At 33.5% G+C, this 12387-nt stretch overlaps 1 protein-coding gene and 1 long non-coding RNA gene across 2 annotated transcripts in view; both read right to left on the bottom strand.

Moving 5' to 3' along the window:
• Positions 1-12387, bottom strand: part of LOC131953574 (anti-sigma-I factor RsgI6-like) — a 51378-nt gene that overhangs the window by 36145 nt on the left and 2846 nt on the right. The window lies entirely within an intron of this gene.
• LOC131953576 (uncharacterized) lies at positions 7886-11845 on the bottom strand. The gene is made up of 3 exons (XR_009388654.1): positions 11732-11845; positions 9173-9223; positions 7886-8392 (listed from the first exon to the last, which is right to left on the bottom strand). It is a non-coding gene; the product is annotated as an uncharacterized LOC131953576 (long non-coding RNA).

Below are 12387 nucleotides of genomic sequence, written 5' to 3'. Positions count from 1 at the left end.
TGTACGTAAACAGAACCAAATAAATTGCTGAATGTGAGATTTAAATTTTAAAATTTTCTACCAGTCCCATCTTAACAATAAGTTTTAGACTAAAAATTATCCTGGCTACTCTTACCGTAAAATTTATCTCTCCAGCACTTTCTTCTTCTTGATAATCCTAGAAAACGTAAACAAGGAATAGATGCGCATGGTTATTAGTCAGAAGGTTAGACATTTTATCATAAGCGAGATGGTAGTAGTTGCTGTTTAAAAAGGACTTAACACTGTTAGCAGCACAAAGTTTTGCTTACTTGGAGGTTGAAAAAACGGTACGCTAAGCGGGGGTTTAAGTTTGCTCTTAGGCAATGGCTCGCATTCAGGATCTGGCTCAGGCTCCGGTTCTGGTTCAGTCTCCGGTTCAGGCTCGGACTCTGGTTTGGGCCCTGGCTTAGGTTTGGGCCCTGGCTTAGGTTTGGGCCCTGGCTTAGGTTTGGGCCCTGGCTTAGGTTTGGGCCCTGGCTCAGGTTCAGGCTCCGGTTCAGGTTCAAGCTCTGGCTCAGGCTCCGGCTCTGGCTTGGGTTCAGGCTCTGGTTTGGGCTCGGGTTGAGGCACCGGTTCGGGCTCCGGCTCGGGTTCTGGCTCCGGCTCCGGCTCTGACTCGGGCTCCGGCTCCGGCTCTGGTTCTGGCTCCGCTTCTACATATGGTTCTTCGGTTTCTGGCACGGCTTGTTTTTCATTATCAGGGTCAAATTCAGTGTCGGGTTCACGCTCATCTTGATTCGACTCGTATCGACTATCAGGATACGTTTCTATGTCGTATGGATTAGACCCTGGCTCATATTCAAATTCCGGTTCTGACCATGGCTCATATATAGGCTCTGGTTCAGGCTCTGGCTCATATTCATTATCTGGCTCATATTCAAGATCTGGCTCATATTCAGGGTCTGGTTCGTATTTAGGGTCTCTTTTAGGACATGGTTCAGGTTCATCTTCAAAATAATGGTAATCTGGTTCATGATATGGCTCTGGTTCAAATTCGGCTCCTTGCACGTAAAGTTCAGGTTCTGCGGTTAAATAAAGAAATAACAATATATATATATATATATATATATATATATATATATATATATATATATATATATATATATATATATATATATATAAGGTTCCATTACCAATATTCTCAATACAAATTGTCAAAGAAACAAAAATACCCCAGGCGAAATAACTTACGGACGGCTTTAGTCAAACGAATGTTTAGTTTATTTTAGTCAAACATATAAATTTTGGATTTACTTAAACGTATACATTTTGGCTTTATTCAAACGTATAAATTGTGGGTTTTTTGTGTGATAAGTGAATTATTTGATGTAAAGAAAGAACACAAAAATTGAAAATGAACAATAAATAAATTAATTTAGGAACGTTTGATTAGCACCTTAGCTTAGAGGATTATAATTTAACTTTTTAAAAAAAACTTTTGATCCAACATATAAAACGGATAGGGATTTTCACCGTACAAACGCACATACAAATATTCACACCAGAATCTAAAATAGGGCCACACTAAATTAGGTATTTTGGTTCTGAAGTTACTTGTTAAATAAATAAAATACGGAGATTTATGAAATTTTTTCCCCTTGCAGCTGTTAAACCAGCGACAAGTTGTTTTTCCCCTTGTCAAACCAAGGAGTTGTATACACGACCAAGCCTCGATGTCTCTCGGCCGCCGACAGGACTTCATCAATCATGGCTAGTGCGTTGTTGTGTATGTTGGTTTCGCCTCTGAAGAGAATCACGAATTTCCATATAAAAATAGTCGTTCCTTGTGCTAGGGATCAAACTTTTTAACACTAGCTTTTATAGTACAAAAAATTATCTATACTTAATATTAACGTCATCTATATTTTAAAATAACCTCAAGATAATCTTACTTATACTATTCATAAACGTTTTCATCAAGTAAGTTGTTTTAAATTATTTTTCCAAATTCTCCAATTGTTATTTTACTAGGCATTTAGCCAGTTGAGGGGGAAATCGTTTTTGTTCTATAATCCAAATCCTAAAGCTAAATCTAAATTTGAATCTAGACCAAAACCTTGGAAATTTAACAGGAGCTAGAATGTAATCAGGAACATGGGCTTGAACTGGAACCTGAACTTTAAACTGAACAGAAACGCGAAATTTAACCTAAACCTGGACCGTAACCGAAATTGGAACCTTAAAACCTTCACCTAATCATATAGTCGGATGGTAGAGCTCAAGACTGCTAATCTGAAAGTCTCGAGTTCGGATCTCAGGTTAGAGTCTGTAGGATGTCCGAGTGTCCGCCCAGCTCTGATGGGTATCTGACTCTCGTGCTGACCAAACTATCCCCATGTATACCAAGCTTATCGAAACAATAAACTACGACTTACCGAAAAGGAAGGTCTCACACAACATTTAATGTAATTTAAGTAACCTACAGGATCTTATACTTATATATATATAGAATTCCGTGTACTTAACTGAAACAGTACTCAAGTTATCGTGTTTCCTCGGAAACCAAGTACCATAGATGTTTCTAAATAACAACAAGATATGATATGCTTATTGTCACCATTTGTTCAGATTGGCATCAGTCTAATTGATTGTTTTTAATTATTTTTCACATATATTTCAAGGATTATTTGAACTTTTTAATTTTTAAATGTAGCAGGTACTTAAAATTAAAAAAAAATTTGACATTAAACAGAACAACAAACTAAACAATATCAGACAAAACGTTTTTTTATTCACTTTTTGTGGATGTTTAGTCTATGTATACTAGCTCGTGTTAACTGTCGAGTTTTATCGATGTATAAAATTAATAAACATTTTTAACAGAGTTAATGTTTTGCGTCAATCTTTGCTAGGTGCAACCAAAAGTCCTTCAAAACTAAAACAAAAGAACAATTTAAACTTTTAAAATTTGTTAAGAAAAAACAGTTTAGAAGGCGAAGAGTTTAAATAATTTACTCAAATAATAATGATTAGACCAAGAACTAACTGAAGTGCAAACCAATGTTTATAAACAATGATATGGATACTTTAAGACGGAGGATTAAAATCAGAACAACGCCATCAATAGCTAAAATAAAACTCCAGGGAAAATCAAGTCTACGAGGAAACGTTAACAAATACTATAACACAGTCTTTAGTGTAGTAACAATTTTGACGATACGAAGAAGATTTTCTAAAAATAGACATTTGAGAAATCTACTATCAGTTCTGTACTCTACACTCTGGGTTTTTGTTTTATTCTAAGCAACAGCGTGTGTGTTTATTTAAAACAATCACTGCTGTAGTAGATGGGTTTTGTTTTTTTACAAAACCACTATCAAGGTGCAAGGAAAAAAAATATATTTGATTGGATTTTAAGCCCCCTAATCGACATGAGACCCCAGCATTGTGGGGTCTACATTTTTAATATATTTCTTAGGAATAAGCCGATCCTGGTTTTTGTTGTTCCTTTTGTTTTCTATGTTTTGGATCAGTGAAGTAGATCTGTTTTCGGATTGAGGTTAAAGAATCTTAGTTTTGTTTCCAGGCTGGTAAAAGATGGAATAATGCATCTGATGCTATACCGCAAAACAGACAAGTCATCATGGATAGTTTTGATGATTGTTAATACTTTCGTTACAATTAAGTAATGTCTTTTATTAGACCATTTTATTTTTCCATCAATGATTTTGAAGTGTTTTTTTTTTGCTGGGGGATTGAAAATAAACGCATTGTTCTGCGACAATCTTGAGTATTTCTACATAGTCAGGATATTAAAGTCCTTTTCTAAATCCTGCATTAGTTTATTTACATTCTGTTAGAATTCGCTAAAAACTTTGCTTTATACAAAGATTGACATTTTTCTAACTGTGATAAGTTCCAGCTGGTAAGATATTTTAACAGTTGCCTTTTTCTATTCTGCAGGAAGGTTTTCTCTTGACAAGGTTTTGCTAAATACTCTGTGTATTTGGTTTACGATTCGTACGTCTTCATCTATGACCTCAGTTGGCATATTGTCTTTGATTACTTTCAATAGGTCAAGTGCTCTTTATATATGTTCAACCAAATGAAGATAGTTAATAGGACCAAAAAATAGAAAATTTTGTTTTCTTTTTTTCTTCCAATATTTTAAGTTAAGTCATGAATAAACAATATTTGTTTTTAAAAAAGGAAAGAAAAATTCTTTCGGTTATTTGTTTATCAAACAAAGTGGAAATTACCGCAAATGCATCGTGCCATATTCAATAAAAAACAACTTCATTCTAAAATCGAAATTAAACACACTCTTTCAAAAGCAACGAATATTCAAAAAATTGGTCTTTATAATTTGTATTAAAGAGCATACGAATGCAAGGTTACGGTCGGGTGTTCAAATTCTAGCCTCAAAGTATTTTGTTTCTGTTTTTACACATATTAATACTTCAATTCTTAAAATGCTATAGTATTAAATTGTGAAAAACGCTTATTTAAATTTTTTAGAAGCTTAGTGTAAGGCACACAGAAGACGAAATGTAAAAAAAAAGAACAAAAGCGTTTCCTATCCACGTCAACTATAATGATGGGGTCACCCTCAGTAGAAGCCATTGGATAGGCAAGTAATGACAGAAAGGAGGGAAACGTTCTTTGTTAAAAATACAAATAGAAAATCGAAAGCTACGTCATGTGCTAAATATTTAAAGCATTATGGAACAGATGTTACTTACGTTTTTTGGCGTGTGATCCTATTTCATGGTATGTAAGATATTCTAAAGAAAAAATGGACGTTTTGATAAAAAAAAAATTCGTTGGATTAGACAAATATAAGCGAAAAAGAGCGAGAAAATGGAGGGGATAAAACATACATCCAAGGAAACATAATTTTTAAAAAAATTATCCTTATTGAAAAACAGAATAAAAATATGTATTTTACACTGAAAAAATTAAACAAAAGGTTTAAACTGTACCTAATATAGACAAAATGGAGAAAAATGGAACACCAAAACACGTTTAACTGAACTCACCTAATATAGACAGAAAAACGAAAAATGCTGCCAAGAAAGTCAGGACATTGCCAACGCAGCTGAAAATTTTTTGACGTCTTAGATCTAGTGGAAAGAGAAAAAGCAGTTTAAAAACTATCAATAACGCTAAAAAAAGACATGCATAATGGTGTCAATAGTTTTATTAACTCTAACGCCATAACTGATTCTATACTGTCGCTATAGTCGATACAAACTAGCTGTATCATACACTCATAATTTTAATTTAAAATAACCCCTAACTTTGGGCCATAGCCTCACTCTACTTTTAACCTTAACACTAATGACACCTATCCGGCGCTAGTTAATAAAAAAATGTCCCATAATCTGATGGACGTTAAAAACCAAGGCTCAAGGACGGGGCAGCAGTTGATTAGATTTTGTAGTCTTGTCACCTAAATATGTTGCTGTCCCCAGCTAACATGTAGTTCGAACTTGTAACTTTTTATAATAGCAACGTCGACCATATCATATTATAAGGGAATGGCTAGTCTGAAAGCACAAGGACTTACCGTCAAAATCACTCGGATTCGGTTCGAGGGGCAAGAAGATCCGACACGAATTGGTCTGACATGGAGTACACGGCCTAAAGCACGAAGAGCAGGACTGCCAGGAAACTGATCGGTGGCAGGAATAGCTAGAATGGGATGGCTGGCAAGAATGGGATGGCTGCCATGAATGGGAAGAATGGGATGGCTGGCAGGAATGGGAAGAATACGATGGCTGACAAGAATGGGATGGCTGACAAGAATGGGATGGCTGCCATGAATGGGATGGCTGGCAGGAATGGGATGGCTGCCATGAATGGGATGAATGGGATGGCTGGCATGAATGGGATATCTGGCAGGAATGGAACGAATAACATGGCAGGCAGGGCGCAGGAGAAGATGGTTCCCTTTCTTGTGGCGGGCAGATCATTTGGCACTCCATGATAGGACACACGGACTGATGTTAGTGGCTCATCACGATGTTCTGATGAATAACTTGGTGTACGGTAGCTTGGACAACAGATGGTATACGTTGGTAGATGACGTTTAGATCTAGATCTAGATGAATGTGTCTTTTCTATTTACATTTTGTTTTTGTTTGGTGCAGAAATTGTTCAACTTAAGATCGAAAGGACTAATAGGTTCTGATTGCTGGAATTTCCGATAAAATGTGCATTCTTTATGTCATATTTTTACTTTCTCGTATGCAGAGTACAGAAAAAGTTTTACCATGCACAAAACACTATTTTAACAGTTTATTAAGCACTTTTACATCTGCAAAATTTAGAGAATACAAAATGTAGAGAACGTATTGTAATACTGCAAAAAATTGAATTCGAAATTTTGAAAAATCTCAACGGAAAAAATTATTTTCCACCATCTTTTCTGTCTGTAAACACAGTCCGTTGAGTAGGGCCTACCGTTTCAGTTAGGTTGACGGAATTTCATACTTAAATATTATATAAATTAGTAGTTTTCTATCAGCTTTTGAGCGATTTCCGGTTTTTAGAAGTGGTACTTACTCTACTTCCGGTTTCCCAAAGGACAAAAACTAGAGCACCGTGTAAGTTATATGGTCGAAATTTTACGTATAATTAATAAATTATGTGTATGTTTTTTTTTCTTTTTTTTTCTACTCGATTTTATTGTTTTTCAAATGTGTTTAATCGAGTGGAAAGTTAGGGCTTTATAATTTCGCTCGAGTTTGGATTAAAAACTTTTAGAATTTTGTATCATATTCCCATAAAGCTTATCCTAAGAAATTATCACTTATGTGTTTTCACTCCAGATGTTATACTAATACTGCTAAAGAAATAGTTTGTTCTTGGAATGCAGTCATCCTTAAATTTATTTCACTGTAGTTTTTGTAGTTAAAAGGATAGTGTTAAGACTAGGTATATGATTGTAAGAACAATTCTTGTACGAGAATTTTGATGAAGATAATCAAAATGCAAACCTATTCTAATTATCTCAAAAGATTATAAAAAATGGTTTATATTTTTACAAGCATTTTTTTTGGCCACAAAATATATACGATATGTGGGTGGTTTTTGTTATCGAATTGTGACTCAATTATTTTGATAATTTTAAATACAACTATTTTTACTTTATTGGAAAAGCGAACCTTCGCTAAAAGAAGAATATCTTATTTGAAGTCGAATTGTATAGAAAATAAGCAAGATTAATTGAATGATTTTAGCAAGGGGAGATAACTTAGTATTAAGGCCAGTCAAATGCTGATTACAAACTGGAACTGACTTCTCAACACCTAAATATGATTTCTGAAAAAAACTGCATTACAAAATGTCCAGAATGTACTGGTATACTTGTTTCTTAAGGCAAACAGACAAGTCAAAATGATGAGATGGTTTGAAGTTAGTTTACCTAACGTACACATTAAGTAGTTGATTTCAGAATTCACTTGACAAAATGAGCCGAACTTTATCTTTGGTACTTAGAATTTGTGATAGTCCAAACAATACGTCTTAAAATAATCGTATCACAGCCTAGGGCTAGTCCGATAAAAAATATACTGGAGCAAATGTTAAATTTAAAAACAAAAAAAAAACGAAAAAAAACCACCAACGGAAAAAAAAACAACAACCAAGAACAAAGAAGCAATGCATTAAATGTAAGTTGAAAAGCCGAGTCCCCGTTGATAAAAAAACAAAAATAAAATAAAATGCAAGTTACAAGATCAAGGACGGCAGCTTGATTTATAGCATAACAAAAAAAACTATATATAATATATATATATAAATATATATAAATATATATATATATATATATATATATATATATATATATATATATATATATATATATATATATATATATATAATTAAAGATAGTTAAAACAGATATTCTTTCAGTTTTTATTGAATATAATTTAAAACGAATGATGACATTATCAAATTTAATCCTACGTTTTTTGTTACTATGTAATTGTCATAGATGTCATGCACACCTTGAAGTTTAAAACACACACGATTTATACTTTTGAATATTGTAAAATTTCCCGAATCCAACATACACCACACATTCAATGTCTTATCGTGTGTATTCACGAACATATACTTTAAACAGCGTTCGCAAAATGTGGGACAAAGTGGCAAATATTGAGGACAGAATATGTCGTAGTGAACTGTAAACAGCCACAAATTAGCAAAAGATAGCCAAATAAATAAAAGTAGTAACTGTTTGACAATAAGCAAATGGTGAAAAAGTCTTTGGTAAGCTGTGAGTTGCGGAAACCTGCAACCTGTGTAAAGATGTGTGTTTGTCGAGGTAACCATTCGTTCAAGGCTCCTGTCACATGACACTGTGGTCAATATCGGCCGAAGAAGAGGAAGATGAACCAGTTCATGGTTTTACGTTTGCCTTCCCCTGAAAAATAGCAGTGAAGTGTATTATAGAGCGTGAATTGAGCCAAAAGAATTGCTGTATCTGTGATCTATGTAAGCCCTTAAAAAAGGTTATGTTATGACGTGGGGGGGGGGGGGGGGGGGTAATCTTCTTTCGTGGAATATAAACTATCATTTGTAATTGCAACAGTGGTTATAACTCGTAATCTTAATTTAGATCTTTTTAAAAAGATAATCAATTAATCAAAGCTAGATCAAATTAAAAATAAGGAACAAATATTTTCGAAAAATGAACTAACAACACTAAAATTTACATCCAATATCTAACAATTCATAAACTAAACACCCCATCAGATTTAAGTAATTATTTAAATTTTTTTTTTATAATTGAAACTTTCAAGCTCAGCAGTTAAGCCCCGACTTTCCGTCCGAGGGCCCCTCATTGCCCTAAACCATGCTCACAAAAGAATTCAAACCTGCAGACGAAGTACACTATACCCACTAAACACAATACGCTTAAGGAATGGCACCAAGCAGAACGGCAACGAAGGATACAGTACAAAACCTTCATCTGGACAACAATAACAATAACAGCAAAGAAAAAAAACTGATTAAAACTACAAAAATCACTATATAAAGTTTAAACTACATTAAAAAAATGTCTCAACTGGAAACTAAAATCAACATTCGCTTTTAATCACCACTAAACTATAAATAAATAAATACACAAGCCACATCAGAACTATGAAGTTTAAGAATGTCACAATCCCATCCTGCCAATTGTTTCCCAGGTCCAACTTACCGTAAAATTTCTCACTCCAGCATATTGCTTTTCTCGGTTTTCTCGGTTTTGCTAAAAGACAGAAACAAAGGTTATGTTTTAAATGCGTTTCCAGAAATATTAATTAAGTAGGTCTATTTTTACAAGCTTTTATTTAACTCACTTCCTCTGTCGTCAGTTTGTCTGTCTGTCTAGATAGAAACGCCCGAGTGAAATTGAAGGCTTTTCTCACTGACAGATACGATTCGTAGTTAGTACGTGGGTCAAGACATGAAAACAATGCATCGTGAAATTCAATTTGACTTAATTGGTCGCTTAATTAATTTTTTTATGAAATAATTAAAATTTGGACCGAATTAGTAAGCAGTTCTATCCACATGCGTCATCACGGCCCTTTTAGGCGTCGAGCGAGGAGGGCTCTACGATAAAACAGGGCAGAGAAAGGCAATAAAACGCGTCATCACGGCAAAAGCGCGTCATCACGTTCAATAGGCGCGCAATGGTTTTTAGTCATGTAACTCTATTGTAAATAGAACATGTAAAGTACTGAAAAAGAAATTAATAAACACACACACACACACAAACACACACACACACATATATATATATATATATATATATATATATATATATATATATATATATATATATATATATATATATATATATATATATATATATATATATATATATATATATATATATATATATATATATATACATATATATATATATATATATATATATATATATGTATATATATATATATATATATATATATATATATATATATATATATATATATATATATATATATATATATATATATATATATATGCATCAAAGGAACTTTTTAGTGTGTGACATAGGATGGTAATTTTGGTACGTAAACAACGGGATATTTTTGTCTCTATAAAGTATTAATTGACCTTTTTTTAAAACATGTTATTAAAGGCTAGCGCCGTCAGTCTGAATAAATACATGTTAGAATAAACCAGTGTCAAAATAACTATATTTGTCCTGTAGTGAGATTTCGTTTACATTTTAAAAATCCATTGATTTTTTCGTCACATATGTAAGCCCTGCTAGGGGGGGATACCTTAAAATCTATCTACCCTTCCCTAGGCTTATTTTATTACCGTCCCGTCAGTGCAAGCCCGGCTAAACCCAGATTGGTTAATACCTTAATCTTAGTCTAAATTAAAAAAAAACAAAAAAAAACTTTAACAAATTAATAAAATTTATTTCATGGAACCAATCAAAATAAGAAAGATGATAAACTACAGAATACACAAAACACGACTAAAAACTCAACTGGACAAAACACGACTAAACAAAACAAAACAGATTTATACTTGATGGAAAGAGGAACGCCTTCGCCCTCACCTCATCGCTTCAGCACACACAAAAGACATTACGTAGAAAACAATAAATACCAAACAAACTTTTTACACCAAACAAAACACCCAGCCAAGTTGCCCAAGCAACCTCACTTCACGCGTGAGGTGCGCCACGCACCCACGCAGAAACCGACCCTATCTATATCTTGCCTCGGGTAAAAAAAAAGAAAATTATCCGAGCGGTCAATTTATATACTGACCGCTTCGGGCGGAAGGGGGACCCCATGGCCGCTCCCCATTGGATCATCCACTGGCAGATTCGCACCAAATAAAATAATACAAAATAATCCATTCACCCGCTCACATTTATATATATACATATATATACATACATATATATATATATATATATATATATATATATATATATATATATATATATATATATATATATATATATATATATATATATATATATATGCATGAATCGAACTATTTAGTGTGTGACATAGGATGGTAATTTTGGTACGTAAACCACGGGATATTATTGTCTCTATTAAGTATTAATTGACCTTTTTTTAACATGTTATTAAAGGCTAGCGCGGTCAGTCTGAATAAACACATGTTAGAATAAACCAGTGTCAAAATAACTATATTTGCCCTGTAGTGAGATTTCGTTTACATTTTAAAAATCCATTGATTTTTTTCGTTAGAAATGAACTATTGTATCAAGGGTGCGGGTGGGGTGTTGCTGTAACTGGACAATATGTCTGAGCAAGAAGTGATGACAGCTGATGTTACAACTTGAGCGTGTACGTGTTTTTAAATCTTCTCATGGAAAACAGCAGTTACTGATACAACTTTAATTTATAGCTTAAAACAAAACGTGTGTTAACCAGCATAACCGAAAGCCTTTAAGAAATTTAAATTCATGAAAAAAATGTGTTATTGCCGTGTAAAATCCGATAAGCAGCGATGCAAATTCCCCCTCATCCCAACACACTAATCTCACCATGCCACTTATTGTAGCTCTTTTAAAAAAATACAAAAGTTTTATTGGCAGTTAATTTGTCATAAATGTAACTAGGACTATTTGTCTCCAAAATGTGTTATTTAGTAAGCATAAAAGAATAGCTAGAAATTTCATTTCATTATAAGAATGCTTTTGGCGAGGCTAAAAAAGATCTTAAAAAAACAGAATATAATATTAATGCCCCAACCAGCTTTATATTTTGCTTACTTGATTTAGGAATAATCGGTTTGGGATTCGGGGGCTTAGGCTTAGGCGGAAGCAATGGCTCGGGCTCATAAGTAATTAACGCATCTATTAATTAATCACATCATCGGGCTCAGGTTCCGGCTCGGGTTCAGGTTCTAGTTCAGGTTCAGCAATATCGAGGACTAGTTCCAAAGCAAATATGTTAAGCAAGTACCGAGGATGAACATAGGCCAAAACAATTCCCGGAATTCCTTCCTGGATTTCCCGGAAAAGCCAAAAAACCTCGAAAAAATGCAGTTTTTGGCCCATATCTTGGCAACCAAACCACTTAGCAACTTAAAACATTTACCAATCGATTCCTGCCATAATTTAGAACAATATTGCCGAAGAAAGTTTTCAAATATATCCTTTCGTTCGGTAACAAAAAATTAATTAATGAAATTGCGCTTAAATTGTCACTAGACTTTTTATTAACTTGTTTTTGTATTATTCTTATGTTAAATTAATTATCATTTAAAAAAAATCATTTTATGATAATTTAACTTTTATAAGAACAACTACACGAATAGATTACTTTTTTTTGTCTTTGTCTGGCTCTTGTGATGATCGATTTGTTAATGGGTACAAATCTATTAAATAGGTTTTCATCTAATCTGGCTCACTCCACATTGAATTCA

The sequence above is a fragment of the Physella acuta genome, unplaced genomic scaffold (genome assembly GCF_028476545.2).
Source record: "Physella acuta isolate Inbredline_101_S28 unplaced genomic scaffold, ASM2847654v3 ptg000931l, whole genome shotgun sequence".
NCBI lineage: Eukaryota > Metazoa > Mollusca > Gastropoda > Physidae > Physella > Physella acuta.
Note: the sequence above shows the minus strand (reverse complement) of the source record. Positions and strands in the feature narration are given on the sequence as shown.